This window comes from Chiloscyllium plagiosum, unplaced genomic scaffold (assembly GCF_037043375.1).
Source record: "Chiloscyllium plagiosum isolate Xiang-an unplaced genomic scaffold, Cpla_swu_hap1 HiC_scaffold_51, whole genome shotgun sequence".
In the NCBI taxonomy this organism is placed as follows: domain Eukaryota; kingdom Metazoa; phylum Chordata; class Chondrichthyes; order Orectolobiformes; family Hemiscylliidae; genus Chiloscyllium; species Chiloscyllium plagiosum.
The window spans coordinates 33,352,913-33,372,991 of record NW_028270189.1 but is presented as its reverse complement, the minus strand read 5'-3'; the positions used below and the strand labels follow the sequence as shown (position 1 = coordinate 33,372,991).

At 44.6% G+C, this 20,079-nt stretch overlaps 1 long non-coding RNA gene across 1 annotated transcript in view; it reads right to left on the bottom strand.

Moving 5' to 3' along the window:
- LOC148135139 (uncharacterized) overlaps positions 1–19,618 on the bottom strand; it is a 42,535-nt gene extending 22,917 nt beyond the window's left edge. The window contains exons 1-2 of the long non-coding RNA XR_015755422.1: positions 19,502–19,618; positions 1,657–1,768 (exon numbers count right to left, since the gene is read on the bottom strand). This is a non-coding gene — a long non-coding RNA (uncharacterized LOC148135139). The remainder of the gene's footprint in view (positions 1–1,656; positions 1,769–19,501) is intronic.
- Between the last annotated feature and the right edge of the window lie 461 nt (positions 19,619–20,079).

Genomic DNA, 20,079 nt, shown 5'->3' with positions numbered 1-20,079 from the left:
AGGCTTCTGATAATTCAAATGCACCATATCCCCTATACTGCTACACCCCTCCCACACCCTTACAATCCTGCCATTTCTCTTCACACCAACAAATTAAATCCAACAGTCTCGTTGCTGCATCAGTTGGCACGGAGACCACTGTCAGACACAGTTACTGAACTGCCCTTGCCATAAGTATATTCAGTGTCCTGACTGTAACCATATTGACATTCCCATCACTGTTTGGTGCCTATAAAAGAATTCCTGTTAACAGTTGCTGCTGCTTGGTTATTCTCAGCTCCACTTTTCATATTGAAATCCACATGACTGTCTCATTAATGCATTAACCTCATCCTTCCTTCACAACTTGTTGGCTTTTTGCCTAGTCTGCCGATTGGGACTAGATTGGGTTGGGATATCTGCTCAGCATGGATGGTTGGACAGAAGGGTCGGTTTCCATGCTGAACATCTCTCTGACTCTATGACTCTATCCAAACAATCCTTCAGTATTCACCTCCCATCGATGGTCATTCTGCAGCTAAATCTCCAGAAAGAATGTTCCATCATATCTGTTCACTGTCATTCCATCTGCCTTATGGCGAATACAGGGAGTCATGCCTCAGTAGTGGCGGTGGAGGGGGAGGGGTTGAACAGATTGGTAGAGGTTACAGAGACTCAAGACTTACAGGAACTCGAGGATGTTAGAGTAAAACAGTGTTACATCTGGTCAAGAATGTCAGTGGGACAAAGGGGTTTGGGGATTGGAGGAACGTACAGAGATAGAGGGAGCTGGATTAGATTCTGGAGATAGGGATAGGGATGGATGTAGCGAGAGGCAGGGAGCCTGACAGGCACAGACAGAGAGCTGTTTAATCTAGGAGAATATTGTGTATACTAACAGAGATATGGAAGGTTGTAGTGACAGAAGACGTTTACAGATATAAGGCGGTTTCTAGGTTTTGGAGACTACAGAGATAGAAAGACAATGGAGAATGCCAGGTTACTGGGTTGGAGACAGTTACACAAAAGGGGAGGGTTACACAAACTGAAAGAGGTTCCTGTGGTCGGGAGGGGTATAGTGCCGGGACTGAGGGCGAAATTAAACAAGATAAAGATCAAAGAATTGGAGAAGGATAAGGAGATTACTAACTTTTCACAACTAAGGAAGGGTTGTAGGAGCTGGAGAAGATTACATAGGTAGGGACTGATGGAAAGGTTAAAGACAAATACATTGACATCGAGGGTGGTATTGGTGGGAGGAGCTAACAGGGATAGACAGGACTGTCAGGGTTTACAGGGATGAAGGAATTTAGTATTTACTGGAGAAGTTTTGGAATTAGTGTGTTAGGGATTGGAGAACCTGACAGAGTCAGGGACAAAGAGAGAGAGAATTGTGTGGACTAGAGGAGATTCCAACAGAGGAAGGATTATCGGGACTGAGAATATTACAGAGATAACTAACACAGCATGGGCCAGGATTGATGCCTGCGATCCCCTGTGCTGTCGCATTGAGGACCAGTACAGCAGAGGTGAAAGCAGGACCCTCACAAGATGGTGGGAATGAAGCCTAGAATGTTGCTGTTCCTTGCCCAGCTCTGCATCTATGCCCGGTCTTCCAGGTCAGAATATAGAAGTCAACTACCTCCACCCTGTACTGTTTACTGTGAGCGATCTTACCGGCTGCAGGATTTACTGAAGGCACCAGATCTCCCTCTCCATCTCTCTCTGGCTGACCAACCAGCTTCAATGAGGCGATGGATGAGACAGGAGTTAGGAAGATCCTGATTACCTGCATGAGACAGAAATAGACAGAATGGGAAATTAGACTGATGCAATGGGGATAACTTATGCAGAGTGGCACTGAGTCCAGCAGAGATCTTGAAAATCCCAGCCTCCATCCCTTGCCCGTGCTGCTGCGTCTCTGTGGAGTGGACAATTCTGTTGACTCAGGATCTCAGACCATCTGTAAGAGGGAGAAATGCTGACAGAGGCAGCAAATAGACTGACACAGCGAGGGATACCACATGGAGAGATACTGAGTGATATCACATTATTAGACATTGCATTAACAGGGAATTGTTTGAATTTGTAACAAAGGCACTGGGATAATTGTGAGGGGATTCAACCTTCCTATCTCATCATCTCTTTGGCGGTGGGTCACAGACGAGGCTGACTCTCTCCCACTCTGGGTGGGGGTGGGGGGGGGGGGTCGGGGTGGGTTCTGGAGTTGGCTGTACAGACCGATGTGGCCTTCCACAGATTCTGTTACACTCTATTGCAGAAGGTGACCATGGGAATGGGGTGGGTGGGGCGTTGGTGTGGTCACGTACTCCTTGTGCTGTTTTCTCCTGGATTCCCATTTTCCCCACAGAAAGTCTCGAAGTGCTCAACACCTTCCCAATGCTCCTCCCCCACTTTGGACGATCTTGGTCCAGGACTTACCAGAGTTGATTAAGAGATGAAAAAAAAACTAACAATTCTGAAGAAGCCAACGTTTAGAAATGCGGACGCATTGGTTAAAGAGATCGCTAGGGAGTCTCCGAGCAGGAGGAGTGCAGTAGGAAGAGGAAACGTTGCTAGTGTTTAATGAGATGATCGGAACAGGGAAAGGTGAAGCTGCTGGAGGTTGTGAGAGTGTTACAGAGAGGGACAAAGGCCTGAACAATGTTACAAAGCCAGTACGAATTGCTGCAGCTAGAGCTGTTTGCAGAGGTAGGGATGGACATCTGTATTTTCATTGATTCATTCATGGTCTGAGGATGTCACCGGATGGACCAGCATGCATTACCCCACTGCTAATTGCCCAGAGGCAGCTCAGAGTCAGCCATATTGCTGTGGGACTGGAGTCACATGTAAGCCAGACCATGTAAGAATGCCAGTTGTCCCTCCGTATGGACATACGTGAACAAGTTGATTTTTTACCAGATAATCAACAATGCTTATACAGAGGCCTCACTAATGTCCTGTACAGATACACCCAACTCATACTCTCAATGCTCTGCCCAATGAAGGGGAACCATCCCAAGCGCCTGCTTCACTAGTCTGTCTACCCATGACGCTACTTTCAAAAAACTGTGTACCTGTGTCCCTGGGTCACTGATTGACAACAGTACCCAGGGCCCGAACATTAATTGTACAAGTCCAGCCTGGTCTGCTTTACCACAATACAACATCTTGCATTTCTCCACCTGCTATTCCTAACCTCACTGGCCTAGCAGTACAGTTGATTCCATTGTACTCTTCGATAACCCTCTTCACTGTCCACATTATCACCAATTTCAGTCTCACTCACAAACTTGCTAACCATGACTCCTGTGTTATCATCCAAACTGTTTATATAAATGATGCACAACAGTGACCCAGCACCGAACCCCATGGCACATCGTTGGTCACAGGCCTGCAGTTTGAGCGGCAACCCTCTATGAACATGCTCTGTCACCTACCGTCAATCTGTTTTGTATCCAGTTGGTGTAGCGCTCCCTGGTTATGTGTGATCTAAACTTACTATCCTGTCTGCGAGCAGAACCTTGTCAAAGGCCTTGATAAAGTTCATGTGGACATCGTGTACTGCTCTGCTTTGATCTCTCACTTGTCTACCTCCACACTCACATTTGAGGCATGATTTCCCGTGCACAAAGGCATGCTGACGATCGTTAATCTGTCCTTCCCTTTCCAAAGGCATGATGATCGTTTCCCTCAGAATCTCCTCCAACAACTTACCACTCCTGCATCAGTCTCACTGGTCTGTAGTGGCTGTTGATGGGTTGATGATGCAAATATCTCAGGTAGGGGCCCTGCAATTTTCTCCCTCGCTTCTCACAAGGCGCTGGGATACATCTGATCATGTCCCAAGGTTTTATCTAACCTTTATCATTTTAAGACATCCAGCACCTCCTCTTCTCCAATGTGAATTCTTTTCAAGACATCACTATGTATTTTCCTAAGTTCCCGAGCTTCCATGTCTTTCTCCGTAGTAAATCCGAACGCAAAATATGTTTTCAGTATCTCACCCATCAGCAGTGATTCCACACCGACAGCCTCATTGACCTTTCAGGGGCCCTATTCTCTCCCGAGCTAATTTTTAGCCCTTGTTGAAACTTGTCAAAATGCTTCTGAAATTTCAAATATCCCTCTACCGCAACTAGCTTCCCCCACCCTTATCTATCTGCCATTTAAGGCCACACCAAAATATAGAAACCAACAGATTTAAATATATTCCCCTCATTTATTGTCATATTCTTTATAGCACATTCCAGCACGTTCCCGACTTACTGTCAGGCTAACACCGTTTGGTTTCAGACTGACTGCACAAAGGGTTTTGGGAATCCTTGTGAATCTATCTGAAACAGGTAGCTTACAGGATCAACAGGTCACAGAGAAGGCAGATCAAATGTTGCCATTTATTGCAAAGGGAACGGAGTCTAAAAATAGGGAGGTCTTACTAAAACGATGCAAGGTACAAGTCAGACCACACCTAGATTATAATGAACAGTATGCGTGCCCGAAGGAAATATATTCTTGTACAGAGCCAGGCCTTGGAAGGTTCACTCGGCTGATCCTGGAGATGGCGGGATTTTCCAATGAGAAGAGGTGGAGTAGATTGACCTTAAACCCATTGGGTTTTGAAGAATGGGAGAGAAATTGAATGAAACATCCAGGATTCTGAGGGACTTTGACAGGGTCGATATCGTTAAGTTAGAAAATCGAACAGTACAGCAACGTAATAGTCCCTTCGGTCCACCATGGCTGTGCTGACCATGATGCTATTCTAAACTAATCCCATCTGCCTGCACATGGGCGATATCCCTCTATTCTCTGCCTGTTCATGTTTCTGTCTAAATGCCCTTCAAATGTTTGCTCTCGTTGCCACCTCTTCCACCTCCTGGGAAGCTTCCACCCTCTCGGTAAAGACAACTGGCCTCATCCTTCTTACTTAAAACTTCTCACTCTCACCTTAAACCGATGCGCCCTAGTATTTGATATTTCTACATTGGAAGGAGGATTCCAAGTATCCGCACTATTCACGCCTCCCCTAATGCTATATAACTGTACCAGGTCACCCCTCAGTCTCCGAAACTCACGCAAAACAATCCAACTGCGTCCAACCTCCTTACAGTAAACACATTCTCATCCAGACAATATTCTGCCAACCCTCTGTTGCAACCTCCCCAAAACCTCCACATCCTTCGTGTGGTATGTCGATGAGAACGACACGCAACCTTCCAAACATGGCCGAATGAAGTTTCATTCAGTCACAACATGACATGCAAACGACTGTACTCAATACTGTGCCCAATAAATGTTAGCATACCATTCTCCCCCTCTACCACCACATCCTGTCTTGTTGTTATTTTTAGGGAGCTATGGATTTGATTCCAATGTCTCTCTGTTTATCAATGTTTCCAACTCGTCAATTAGTGTAATTCTCTCTTCTATTTGACTTCATAAATGCATCACTTCACACCCGTCCCAATGAAATTCAATTTGCCACATCTCTGCACAACGTTCCAGCTGATCGACACACTGCTGCAACCTTGAACACTCTTCCTCACTATCCACAATTCCCCTAACTATCCCTAATCATTACATGCCTTTCCAAATGTCGTCTGCAAAATTACCACTCAAACTGCTGACCTTTTCATCTGAATCACAGATATAAATTACACACAGACATCGCAGCACTGATCCTTGTGAAACATCATTGACCACAGACATCCAATCAGAAAGTGACCACTCTACATGCCTCAGACTACAATCACCAAGAAAATATTGTATCCAACTTACCAACGAGCACGGATTGTGATTTGATCTTCCAGATCCCCCTTGCTATTTGGAAGCTGTCCATTCAAAATGACTCTATATTTTGATTCCCAGATTAAATTGGCTGCATCCTTTCTTCACAACAAAACAGGACCTTGTTTGGTTTGATGCTGACCCTGCCTAAATCCATACAACCCCTCAATAATCACATTGCTGTCATGGTCATGCTGCAGCCACACCTCCACAATAACAGTTCGATCATATCTGTTCCCTTCAGTTAATGCTGTCATTCCATCTGCCTTGTTGCAAATGCATGGCGCGTGTCACTGAGAGAGGGCCTTTGAGGGATGGATAGAGGTCACAGAGTGCGAGAGATGTTTGGGGGCGCAACAATGTTGCAGGGTTAAACATGGTTACAGTTGCTACAGAATGTTCGCAGGAGAAAACATTTTATTGTTTGGAGGAAGTTAGAGAGATAAAGCGTCTTTGATTAGATTCCAGGGATAGGGATGTGTATAGGGTTGTGGATCGTTACATGGACTATGTTGATCAGGGCGTAGAAATATTCACAGGATTCCAAGATGTGGTACATTTAACAACGGTTGTTGGATCTGGAGAATATCACAGTGATAGGGAGGATGGTATGGACTGGAGAATATTACAGGGAAAGGGTGGGTAGTATGGACTGGAGAATGTTGCAAGCACATGGAAGATGATATAAGCTGGAGAATGCTGCAGCAATAGAGAGGAGGATATAGACTGGAGGATGTTGCACAGACAGGGATGAAGGTGTAGACTGGATACAGTTAGAAGGAGAGATGAATTTATGCACTGGAAGGTACGTCAGAGAGAGAGAGTGGTGTGCATGCTGCAAGATACGACAGGGATAGAGAAGCTTGTAGAGACTGGAGGAGAGAGTCGTAGAGAGGCTTGTGAGAGACCAGATTCACTTATGAGCATAGGATGTGCAACAGTGAGCACAGCCTTTTGCAGATATAAATGAGGATACAATGGCCACAAAGCAGTCACACCAACACATAGGTATGTAGGATCTGAAAGAATTGAAGAGATTACACAGGCCAGAAGTGTTGTATGCAGTGGAGGAGATTAACCTGAGAGGGAAGCTTTTAGAGACACAACAATGTTAGGAAATAATGGTGAGAGCAGGTTTCAACAATGCAGAGGATATAGACCTGAAGGAGCTTTGACAGATAGCGATCGTACAGTAAAGGGAATTGTAGTGGCTTCCCTTTCATGAGCAATCCATCAGCACTTAAAATAGCCTGTTTGACATGTGCATTATCTCTCGACCATTCATCAGACAGCGCTGCAAATACTTCAGTGGCTCTGCCTACCAGCTTAGACTGAACTAGCATTACCCAGAAGGCCTCGGGCCACTCTACCTGTCTATGCAATCTTTCAAATGAAACACAGAGTTCCTTGACAGTAGAGTCACAGGTAGTTAGGATAGCGAAGAAGGCGCTTGGTATGCATTCCTTTATTAGTCAGAGTATTGAGTACAGGAGTTGGGAGGTCATGTTGCGGCTGTATAAGACAGTGGTTAGGCCACTTTTGGAATGCTGCATGCAACTCTGTTCTATTTCCGATCGGAAGGATTTTGTGAAACTTGAAAGGGTCCAGAAAAGATTTACAACAACGTTGCCAGGGTTGAGCTATAGGGAGACTTTGAACAGGTGATGGTTGTTTTTCCTGGAGAGTCGGAGGCTGAGGGTGACCTGATAGAGGTTTATAAAATCAAGAGGGGCATGGACAGGGAAAATTGACAAAGTCTTTCTCCTGGGGTGCGCGAGTCCAGAATTATAAGGCGAGCTTTAGGTGAGAGTATAAAGATTTAAAAGATAAAAAGGGGCAACTTTTTCATGCAGAGGATAGTACGTAAATGGAATGAGCTGCCAGAGGAAGTGGTGGAGGCTAGTACAACTGCAACAGTTAAAAGGCATCTGGATGGGTATATGAATAGGAAGGGTTTAGAGGGAGATGGGCCGGGTGCTGGCAGGTGGGACTACATTGGGTTGGGATATCTGATCTGCAGGATGGGACCATGAATGTGTTGTGGAACCTGGAGGATGTTATGGTTTGAACCACAGGTAATGTTTGTTTGGATCTTTCAGCCAATCTTACAGATGGTACAATTGCAACATTTAAGAAGCATTTGGATGGATATATGAGTATAAAGGGTTTGGAGGGAGATAGGCCAGGTACTGGCAGGTGAGACTAGATTGGGTTGGAATACCCTGTCGGCATGGCTGGGTTGGAATGAAGGGTCTGTTTCCATGCTGTACATCTCTATGACTGTAAGATCGGCTGAATGGTCCAAACAAAAATTACCTGTGGTTCAAATCATAATATTCTCCAGGTTCCACAAGCCATCCCCTGTCCCATCCTCCAGGTTCTGCAGCCCTTCATACCTCGTAACATGGCCCAGACCCTCCAACTCCTCCTTCCTCTGCAATGTTCCCCAGAAGAGCACTGGAGGATTTTGGGGGTTACAGAGATGTGGAGGGACATCAGGACGGGAGAATTTTGCAGACATTAGGAATATATGGACTTGAGGAGGTTTCACAGTTTATGAGTGTTGTAGGGACTGGAGGAACTTACAAAGATAGGGATAGTTTTAGATTGGAGGATTCTGCAGAAAGCCTTTACGTGGTTAAAGGCAGGAATCTTAGCAGCGTGCAAGCACAAAGGGATCCTGTGTCCTTCACGTTACCACGCAAGTTGACAGGCTGTTAAGAAGGCGGATGGTGTGTTGGCTTTCAGTAGCAGGGGGATTGAGTTTAAGAGATGTGAGATTTTGCTGCAGCTCTACAGAACCCCAGTTAGACCACACTTCGAATATTGTGAACAGTTCTGTTCGCTTCATTATGGGAAGGATGTGGAAGCTTTAAAGACAGTGCAGAGGAGATTTAGCAGGATGCTGTCTGGACTGGATGGCATGCCCATAGAAGGTAGGTTGTGGAAGCTAGGGCTTTTCTGATCAGAGCGAAGGAGGAAGAATGGTGACATTATAGAGGTGTACAAGGCAATAAGAGGCATAGATAGACTGGATAACCAGAGACTACTTCCCATGGCGAAATGGCTATCACAAGGGGACATAAGTTTAAGGTAACTGGCGGAAGGTTTAGCTTAGATATCAGAGGGATATGGGCCAGGTGCTGGCAGGTAGGACTAGATTGGGTTGGGATATTCTGTCGGCATGGAAGGGACTGGTATGTTATTTACACAGAGTGTGGTGCGTGCTTGGAATGGACTGCCAGCCATGGTAGTAGATTCAGACACATTGCAGACATCTAAGCAACTCTTGGATAGGCACATCAATGATAGTAATATGTAAGGTATGTAGGTTTGTTTCATCTTCAGAGTAGGATAAACGGTCAGCACAATATTGAGGGCGGAAGGGCTTGTACTGGAATGTGCTATTCCATTTTCTAAATAGCAAGGGTTATGATGGCAGCAAGAGGTTTCGGGAAGCGGGAGAGGATGCGATCTGAATGAAGTGACACAAATAGGAGGCGTTGCTAAAGTTGTCTGGGGTAACAGAGACAGCAATGGTCTGATCTGGAGCAGATGACCCAGACTGGGAGGGGTTTGGGGACTGGAGGTGCTTTCACAGGGAGGGAGGAGCATAGACCCACAGGGTGTTACAGAAATGTGGAGAGCTATAGGGCCTACCGGTGTTCATGGAGATGGGGAGGTTGGGAGGAATGGATCAGTTTACAGGGCTAAGGATGTTGGTAGAATGGGGTGTTTTACACAGACAGGGATGTTTCATTTGAATGGAGCAGATTACAGAGAAAACGTGGGTTGTACAGATTGGAAAAACAACTAGACGTATGGAGGGTAGTCGTGACTGAAGATGTTTATAGAAACAGGAAGGCTTAGGTTCTGCAGTGTATTTAGACATGGAGGGTGAGGAATCATACAGATTTTCCAGGTGATGAATTTTGGTTGGAGACAGTTCACAGATTAGGCAGCATTAGTAACTTCCTCCAGATTGGTTAAAGTGGGAAGGGTTGTAGGGGAGCGTGATCTTTACACATGGAAGATCTGGTGAAGATTATGGAAATGAGCAGATGGATGGAGACGTTGGAGGAGCTTACATTGACAGGGTGGGTGCTGGCAATGAAAAGATATCACATAGATGGTGGGTCTTGTAGGAGCTGGACTGGAAGAGTCACAGGTATTGGAATGACTTCTGCAGATTAGGAGTATTACGGGGACTGAGAGGATCGTAGGGTCTCCACAGATTGATCGTGTCTTTAAGAATAGAAGACTTAACGTAGATACGGATAGCTTAAACCCAATGCATGCAGTTTCATTTCAAGACCAGAGCCTTATTATCCCACATCAGCCAACGATCCCTAACCCTGCCAGTGTTTCCTTTTATCCCAATGGGGCCATACTGGCCCTGGATTCTTGAGATCACACTTTGAAAAGCCTCCCATTTGCCAGTTGTTCCTTTTCCTTCAAACAGACCCACCCGATCGATTAGAATCATAATGTGGAGGTGCCGGTGTCGGACTGGGATGTACACAGTTAAAAATCACCCGACATTCAGTTCCAGTCCAACCGGTTTATTTGAAAGCACTAGCTGTCAGAGCACTGCTTCTTCATCAGGTGGTTGTGGAGCACAATCCTAAGGTACAGAATTTATAGCAACAGGATGGCAGTGTCATGGAATATAAAATCAAACAAATTTAGTTTAAGCCTTTCATCTGTTTCAGTGATCACGAGCGCTTCCAAAGCGAGTTGGATAATAACTGGGCATTGTGCAATTTTATATTCACAGCATTGACGCTGGCCAGAGCCTGCAGAATGGCCCCAAACCTGGCCCTGTTACAGTTTTCCTCTTCAATCTGTGGACCTCCTAATCTTTCTCCATAACTATGTTAAAACGAAGACAGTTGTGGGCACTGGACCCAAAGTGCTCTTCAAATGACACTTCAGTCACTTGCCCAACCTTGTTTTCTGAGGGAAGGCCTCGTGTTGCACCTGCCTGAGTAGAGTAGGGCTCTCTGCATATTGATTTAGGAATCTTACTTGGACACATTTGAAAAATTGCCCTCCGTCCAGGTATTTTTATACTCTAGGCGGCCCAGAGAAAGACAACAGTTCACTCTCATGTGGTCTGCACATCATACCCACAGCAAAGTGTTTGCCTCTCAATTACTCTGTGAAATGGGCGAGCCAGCTGCTTAGCTCAAGGGCAGCAAGGGATGGGCAATAAAGGCTAGTCAGCCAGAGACACCCACATCCCATACATGATTTTTAAAAAAAATCCATTCAGATTGTTCCACTGGAACTGTGCTGGGACCAGTGTGCTGGCCAATCATGTTGGTAGATTTATGGACAGGGCTTTAAACTGACAGAGAGGATGCAGGGACAGGCTTCAGATAAAAGGAGCTTTCCAAATCCAAAGAGAAAACGTGAAGCATCAGAGCAGCATGGAAATGTGACTGAAGACAACAGAAAGGAACAGGATGGGACAAAGTTTAACTAAAACTGTAGATCAGCAAATCCATTTGTGACAGGAAATTGTGGGAACGAGTAAATTATGTTTTTTTTTAATGGACAAGGTCTCTGCAACAAGGTAGATGGATTTGTGACACAGAGATAAAAGGGATTTATCACCAGGGAGATGTGGTTCCAGGGCGAACAAAAAGTGGAACATAAATATTCAATGGTTCACAACCTTGTGGAAACTCAGACAAAATGGGCAACGCTAACAATAATGGGTAAGAAAGGCATTACAGAGAAAGCATTTGGCATCAGATCATGAAGTAGAGTCAGTCTGAATGTAAATTCTGGCTAATACTTGCCAAGGACACAAGCAGCAGAACAGTTTTAAACCACCGAACAGCATTTCATGGCTCGTCACTGCAATAAATAGGAATTCCTTGGAATTTTTAATAAAGGCATGGTGAACATTTAGTGAAAGGTCAATATTCACAAAGTCTGGGACAATCACACTGACAACAGTGATATTGGAAGAGGAGTTCAGAGAATTAGTTTTCAGTGTTTCTTAGAATAACACATTGTGCAACTGGCGAGGGACGTAACTGTCTCTGAGCGACTGTTGTGATAAAACTTAGTGAATGAGTAATGTCACCTGGAGAGATCCTCTGGGAAATTGCGATAAAGTGCAGTTTAAAGAAATATAAAGTTTTAAAGTGAAACACAGAAAGGACAAGCTACAACTAGAAACAAAAACAGCCAATTACATGAGTTGGAGAGGAGAAGTGACCAAAGTAAAGAGGCGAAACAGACTGAAATATGTGCCTGTAAATGAACAGTGGAAAATATTTGAAGGAGCTATGTAAAATACTCAACAAAAGGACATTCCACTGAAACAGACCAAACCTCAGCAAGAAATCCCCACCGGTCCCTCACTCAGGACAAAATGGATCATATTAGATTATGAGGCTGAGACGATCACCACAAAGTACTTAACATCCTGAAGTGAGAGAGAGTTTTAGAGTAAGTTTTAAAGGGATTGCAATGGGTCTGCTTGCAGGAGGAGGGCAATGGGAAGAGGAATCATTGTCAAAGTTTATTGACACGATACGAACATGGAGAGGTGAAGGTGCTGGAGGTGGTGAGAGTGTTACAGACAGTGGTCAGGGCCTGAACAAAGCCAGTATGAATTGCTGCAGTTGGAGGGGTTTGCAGAGGTAGGGAGGGACATACATATTTTTATTTATTCATTCATGGGATGTGGGTGTCACTGCCTAGACCAGCATTCTTTGACCCCATGCTAATTCCCCAGAGATTGCTGGGGCCCTGGTGGATATATTTAATACTTTGCTGGACACAGGTGAAGTGCTGAATGACTGGAGGATCGCTAATGTGGTTCCTTTGTTCAAGAAGGGCAGCAGGGGTAGGCCAGATAATTACAGAGCAGATAGTCTGACAGCAGGGGAAGGGAAATTATTGGAAACAATTGTGAGGATGAATCAACACTTGCAAAGGTAAGGATCAACTCGGTTTAGTCATCACGGATTTGGCAGAGGGAGATACTGTCTGAGGAATTCAGTTCAGTTTTTTTGAAATGGTGCTTAAGTATATTGATGAGGGCTGTGCAGATCATGTGGTTTACACGGACTTGACTAAGTCCTTAAACAAGATCCAACATGGAAGGCTGGTCCAAAGGACTGGGTTCCAAGGCAAGTTGGCAAATTGGATGTAAAATTGGTGGATAGAATACTTTCACCAGCGGGTGTACCACAGGGATCTGTGCAGGAACCATTGAACAGTAATAACTCGGATGTGAAAGCAGAAGGTATCATTAGTCGGTTAGCGGATAACATGAAAGGTGAGGGTGTTTTTCACAGTGAGGAGGATGGTCTCCGTCTGCAGCCCGATGTCGATCGGATGATAATCTAATCAGTGTTTAGTTCTGATTGAAATGAGGTAATACTCTGGGAGAGGTACGATAAACGAAAGACAGACATAATGAATGGTAGGACCTTGCGGAGTACTGAGGAATACAGGGACCTTGGTGGACAAGTCCATAGATCCCTGAAGGTGTCTGCACAGGAAGACAGGGTGGGAAAGGCACCTCAACTGGGAGCGGGAGAGGGACCCATATCCTGGTGGGGTGAATTGCTAGAGTTGCTTGAGAGGATATAACCGAGTCTGGCAGGGTGTTGGACCTGAAATAAACGTAGGCTGGTACACGAGTTAAAAACAGCAATTTCAGCAGACAAGGCAGGCAAGAACATAGCAGGGAATGGGGGAAAACTGATGATTAAAGTGCATTTATTTCAATCCAAGGGCCAGACAGCTAAGGAAGATGAACTCAAGGCATGGATTGGAACATGGGACTGGGATATTATAGCTATTACAGAAACACAGCTGAGGGAGGGACAGGACTGGCAGCTCATTGTTTCAAGGTAGAGATGCTACAGGAAGGGGAGGCAAGAGAGGACGTGTGGTGGTGGGTTTTGATTGCATGAATCATCACAGCAGTACTTAGAGAGGATATTCCTGTGGGATCGTCCACTGAAGCTATGTTAGTGGAACTGAGAAATAAGAATGGGTCATCACTTTCATACGATCGGACAGCTGACCCCGAATAATCTGTGGCGGACTGAGGAACAAATATGTCGGGACATCTTAAATATCAACCATAATAATAAGGTTGTTATAGTAGGGTTTGTGAACTTTCCAAACCTAGAATGGGAGTGCCAGTGTTCAGTGTTTGCAAGGGAGGAATTTGGTAATTGTGTTCCAGAAAACTCCCAATCAATATGTAAATTGCCTGAAAAGAGAAAGGGGCAAAACCTGACCTCCACTTGGGAATCAAGGTAGGGAAAGGGACTGAGATGTGAGTGGGAAAGCATTTTGCCAAAGTGACCACAGTTCTAGTAGTTTGAAAATAGCTTTGGAAAAGGACAGGTCTGGTCCACAAATGCAAGTTATAAAATGGGGCCAGACCAATCTTGATCGTAAAATGGGATTGGGGAAGGGAATTATTTACAGGAAAAGGGTAGTTTGGCAAGTGAGAATATTTTAAAAGTGAGATAAACTGATCGATCAGCGCCAGCATTTTCCTGTTTGTGCGCAGCTCAATGCTGACAGCATTCAGAAACACTGGCTGTCTATTGAGGGTCTGGTCAAGGAAAAGGGGGCACATGTCAGGTATAGCCAGCTGCATCAAGGGAATCCCTGAGGATATACAGGGGCTGTAGGAATACACTTTGAGTAGAAAACAGGAAAGGAGAAGGAAAGGGGAATCCAAAAGTGATTGTATCAGTATATTAAGAGTGCATAAGTAACTCAGGACAAAATAGTGTCCATTAAAGATCAATGAGGCCATCGATGTGTGGAACTGCAGGATATTTGCTAAGATCCTAAACAATTTTTTCACTCCAGAACTTACTGTGGAGAAAGACTGGGGAACTCAGGGAACAAGAGTAATACATTAGACCACAATTGGAGTACTCTGCAAATCCAGTCTCTCTGCTACAGGAAGGATGTTGTGAAACTTGAAAGGGCTCAGAAAAGATTAACAAGATATTGTCTGGTTGTTGCTGAATAAGCTGGGGTTACTGTTACTGGAGAATCGGAGACTGAGGGATGACCTGACAGAGGTTTATATAAACATGAGCGGTATGGATAGAGTAAGCATTCAAGGCCTTTTCCCAGAAGATGGGGATTCCAAAACTAGAGGGCATAGGTTTAAGGTTAGAGGTGAATGGTTTACAGAGAGACTGAAGGGACAGCTTCTTCACACACATGGTGATGTGTGTATGGAATGAGCTGAGAGAGAAGGTAATGGAGACTGATACAATTACAACATTTAAAAGGTATCCGGATGGGCATCTGAATAGTAAGGGTGGGCGGCACGGTGGCACAGTGGTTAGCACTGCTGCCTCAGCGCCAGAAATCCGGGTTCATTTCCCACCTCAGGCGACTGACTGTGTGAAGTTTGCACGTTCTCCCCGTGTCTGCGTGGGTTTCCTCCGGGTGCTCCGGTTTCCTCCCACAGTCCAAAGATGTGCAAGTCAGGTGAATTGGCCATGCTAAATTGCCCGTAGTGTTAGGTAAAGGGGTAAATGCACGGGAACGGGTGGGTTACGCTTCGGCGGGTCGGTGTGGACTTGTTGGGCCGAAGGGCCTGTTTCCACACTGTATGTAATCTAATCTAATCTGTAAATAATCTAATCTAAAAGGGTGTAGACGTATATGGGCCAAATGCTGGAAAAGGGAATGGATTTAATTAGATCTTCTGGTGAGCCTGGACGAGTTTGGACCGAAGGGTCTGTTTCTATGCTTTATATCTCTATGACTTGAAAAAAAAAACAGCGCATGTTATAAAAGAGGTGGTGCTGGAGGTTTTAAAACTCAAAGCTATGGCAAGTCCCAGAACCTGATTAAGTGTATCACAGGACACTGTGGGATGTTTGGGAAGAAATTGTGGAGCCCCTAGCAAAGGTATGCGTACTACTGACAGCCATGTGTGATGGGCTGGCAGGCTGGAGGGTGGCATCATGGACAATGAAGGAGGTTTTCTGAGATTACAAAGGGATCTTGATGAAGGGAGTGAATGGGCTGAAAAACTAGAGATGGAATTTAATCTGAATAAATACGAAGTAATGCATTTTGTAAAACAAACAAGGGTAGAGCTTATACAATTAATGTTAAGGATTCGGTTAGTGTTTTAGTGCAGAGGGACCTCCGGGTTCAGGTATATCATTCTTGAAGCTTGCATCACAGGATGGATAAGACAGTGCTTTGCATGCCTGACTATTGCTCAGTCCATTGAGTGGAGGATTTGGGACGTCATGTTGAGATTGCACAGACATTTGTGAGGCCTGTTCTGCAATACTCTGTCCAGTTCTGGTCGCCCAGTTTTTGGGAGGATATTATTAAGGTGCAGGGCGTTCAGAAGAGATTTACCAGGATATTGCTGGGTATGGAAGGCTTGAGTTCTGAAAAATGGCTGGATAGGCTGAGTCTTTTTTCACTGGAGCCTGGAGGTTGAGACATGATGCTATAAAGGTTTATGGGGGAAAAAAGTATATAGATCGATTTAATGGTAGTTGCCTTTTCCTCAGGATTGGGGAGTCTCAAGAGGAGGGGCCACATTTTTAAGGTTAGAGGAAAGAAATGTTCAAAAAAAAGATACGGGGCAATTTGCTACATAGAGGGTGGTTTGAGTGTGGAATGAAATTCCTGAGAAAGGGGTTGATGTGGGTACAATAACAACATTTAAAAGATATTTGGATAAACAGGTGAAGAGGGAAGGGTTGGAGTGATATGGGCCAGCAACAGGCAGCTGGGAAGAGTTTAGTTTTAGATTATAGTGGGTATCAACTGAAGGGTCAGTTTACATGCTGTATGGCTCTATGACAAGAATATGGTTTTATTCCATTATTGAGGAAAGGATCAGGGCTGGGCCCACTGATGTGCATCATCTACATAAACAATTTGGTTGAAAATATAGGAGTGATTGTGCGAAAGTTTGTTGATGATCAAATTAATGGTGTCGTGGGCAGTAAATACGGTTATCAAAGGGGATCGTGACCAACTGGGCCAGTGGGCCAAGGAATGAAAGATGGAGTTTAATTCAGCTGTTGGATTTTGTTAAGACAAACCATGGAGGACTAACACAGTTAATGGAAGGTCTCTGGCCAGGGTTGTCGAACAGAGAGAGAGAGAGAGATCCAGAAATTGACTATAAGCAAAAATAATAAGTAACCACAGCTGCTTCTCATTCTTAAAGATAACAGTGATGGATCTCCACCATGCAAATCAAGTTGAGCAGGTTCTAAAGACATCTGTCATTTGCTGGATGAAGACCATGCTATATGGAGTAATGTTGCAGTTGACTGTGGATTAGACTACCTCCCAGAAAGAGATGAGTTCAAATTCGATTAGATTAGATTAGATTACTTTACAGTGTGGAAACAGGCCCTTCGGTCCAACAAGTCCACACCGACCCGCCGAAGCGTAACCCAGCCATACCCCTACATTTACCCCTTACCTAACACTACGGGCAATTTAGCATGACCAATTCACCTGATGTGCACATCTTTGGACTGTGGGAGGAAACCGGAGCACCCGGAGGAAACCCACGCAGACACGGGGAGAATGTGCAAACTCCACACAGTCAGTCGCCTGAGTCGGGAATTGAACCCGGGTCTCTGGCGCTGTGAGGCAGCAGTGCTAACCACTGTGCCACCGTGCCGCCTATTCCTTGTGGGAAAGACAATTGAAAGATGTGTGGCACACTGTAATAAACAGCCAATTTGTAAAGCTTTTTTAAAAATCGTATTCATCCATAATTTGCTTGTTACTTCCTGTTTAACTCAAGGTAATCCTAAATAGAGTCATAGAGTCATACAGCACGGAAACAGACCCTTCGGTCCAACCAGTCGATGCCGAACAGAATCCTGAACTAAGCTAGTCCCACTGCCTGATCCGGGTCTAAGTTCCTCCAAACATTTCCTATTCATGTATTTATCCAAATGTCTTTTAAACGTCATAGTTATGCCCTCATCCACAACTTTCTCAGGAAGTTCATTCCACAGGTGAACATTGGTTCATGTCTTTTCAAACTTTCCCTCTTCTCACCTTAAAAATATGCCCCTGTGTCTTAAAATTCCCCATTTTATGGAAAGACAACCACCATCAACTCTATCTATACCTCTGATTATTTTACAAACTTCCATCAGGTCACTTCTCAACCTCCTCTGTTCCAGCGAAATAAGTCCCAGCCTATCCAGCTTTTCTTTATAATTCACACCTTCCAGATAAATCACTTCTGAACCCTCTCCAGCTCAATAACCCTTCCTATAAATGGGCGACCAGAACTGAATACAGTTTTCCAGGAAAAGCCTCACCAATGTCCTGTACAACCTCCACCTAACATCCTAACTCCGATACGTAACTGGAGTTTAGGACTGATACTATTTTGACTTTGCCTGGTTGACTCTTACGTTCTAAACTGTGAAAGCTTGTGGCTTTTTATTTCAGCAAATAACTGGGATTACCAATTTTTTTTACTTTAAAACAAAAAAATTACTGGTTTCTAATAAGTTTGTAATCGGAGAATCAGAGATCTAGACAGCATACATATATATGTTCTAACAAATCTTGAGTAAAATTTAAGATTAAAAAAAATTCTACTTTTCCAGTAGTCATATGATGTGGAGAAGCAATTCCAATGAAAACAATTAACAGTTTGAAACAACAAAATGACTGAGAAATAAATTGATGTGTTTTGACCAGGGGGTACAAGTTACATTGTTCCTTGGAAGTGGCATCACAGGTGGACAGGGCGGGGAAAGCGGCATTTGGCACATTTGCCAACATTGGCCAGCACTTTGTTACATACATTAGAGTTATTTGTAACATTGTCCTAAATATTTCCCTTGGGCAGAGGAGGCCACGGGGTGACCCTAAGAATAGTGAATAACCAAGGGTAGGTGAGTCCAAAACTAGAGGGTATAAACAGGAGGTGAGAGAGCAAGGATTTAAAGAGGGAGATGAGGGGGAACAATATCCACAGAGGATGGTGCACAGACAGAACAGACTGCCTCAGGCACATGGGAGAAACAAGAACAAATGCAGCATGGAAAAGACATTTGGGGAGGTATAGTAAGAGGAGAAGGTTTGAAGAGATAAGGGCCAAACGCAGGCAAATGAAACTCGTTCAGTTTAGGTCACATGGGCAGGTTCTGTTTCCGTTCTGTATCACTCTGTATCAAGCTAAAGAGGATTACAGTACCGAAATAAGGCATGTTATAGACACTGAAGCAAGTCACAGCAATAGGGAGGTAGTCTGGAATGCAGTACATTCCGACTATGTGGAGGGACTATCGGGAATGGAGCAAGTTACAGGGACAATTACTGTCATAGGAGTTAAAAATGACTGAAGACACTGGTGCACAAGCCATGCCACAGATACAGTGTTGCAGAGTAATGAATCTTAGTACAGTGTTGGACGGAGAACACAGAACAGAAAGATCCCAGGCAGCATTCCCAACCTCTCGTCAGAGGCCTACTCACCCCTCTGTTGTACTGATGCTCACTAAGACAGCACAGGCCTGGATTGATAACTATGATCTCCCGATGCTGTTTCAGTGCAACATAAGTTAAAGTAGATGTGGTGATTGAGCATGGGGTGTGTCTATACTGTGCTCCCCATCCAGCACTGTATCTATGTCATATCTTGATGGCCAAAGTTTGGAGCCCTCTCATTGCTTTCTGCTCTGTGCACTGTGAGTGATCTTACCTCACTGCAGGATTTATTGAAGGCTCCAGATCCCTCTTCCCTTTGTCTCTCTGGCTGACCAACCATCTTCAATGAGGTGATGGATGAGACACACAGCAGTTGGGAAGTCTATTGAATCAGCAACTTCCTGAGTATCTACAGGAGACAGAGAGGTAGACAGAATGGGAAATTAGACTGATGCAGTGAGGGTTACACAAGGAGAATGGAAATGAGCCCCACAGATATCTGGAAAATCCCAAACTCCATCCCTGGCCTGTGCTGTTGCATCTCTCTGGAGTAGAGAATTCTGTTAGCTCAGGAGCTGGAGTAACTTGAAGAGTGAGAGACGCTGACAGAGGCAGCAATTAGACCCACACAGTGAGGGATACCACATGGAGAGAGACTGAGTGATATCACCAGAGTGCTGGAAGACTTCAGGATCACACAGTCATGTTGGAAGAATGTGTTTAGCTTCATGTATCAGTGCTCAGGGATGAGCAACCAGTGAGCAGATGAAGTGATGGCCTAGTAACATTATTGTTAGGGCATTTGTCCAAAACCTCAGCTAATGTTCAGGGGAGGGAGGTTTGATTCCCATA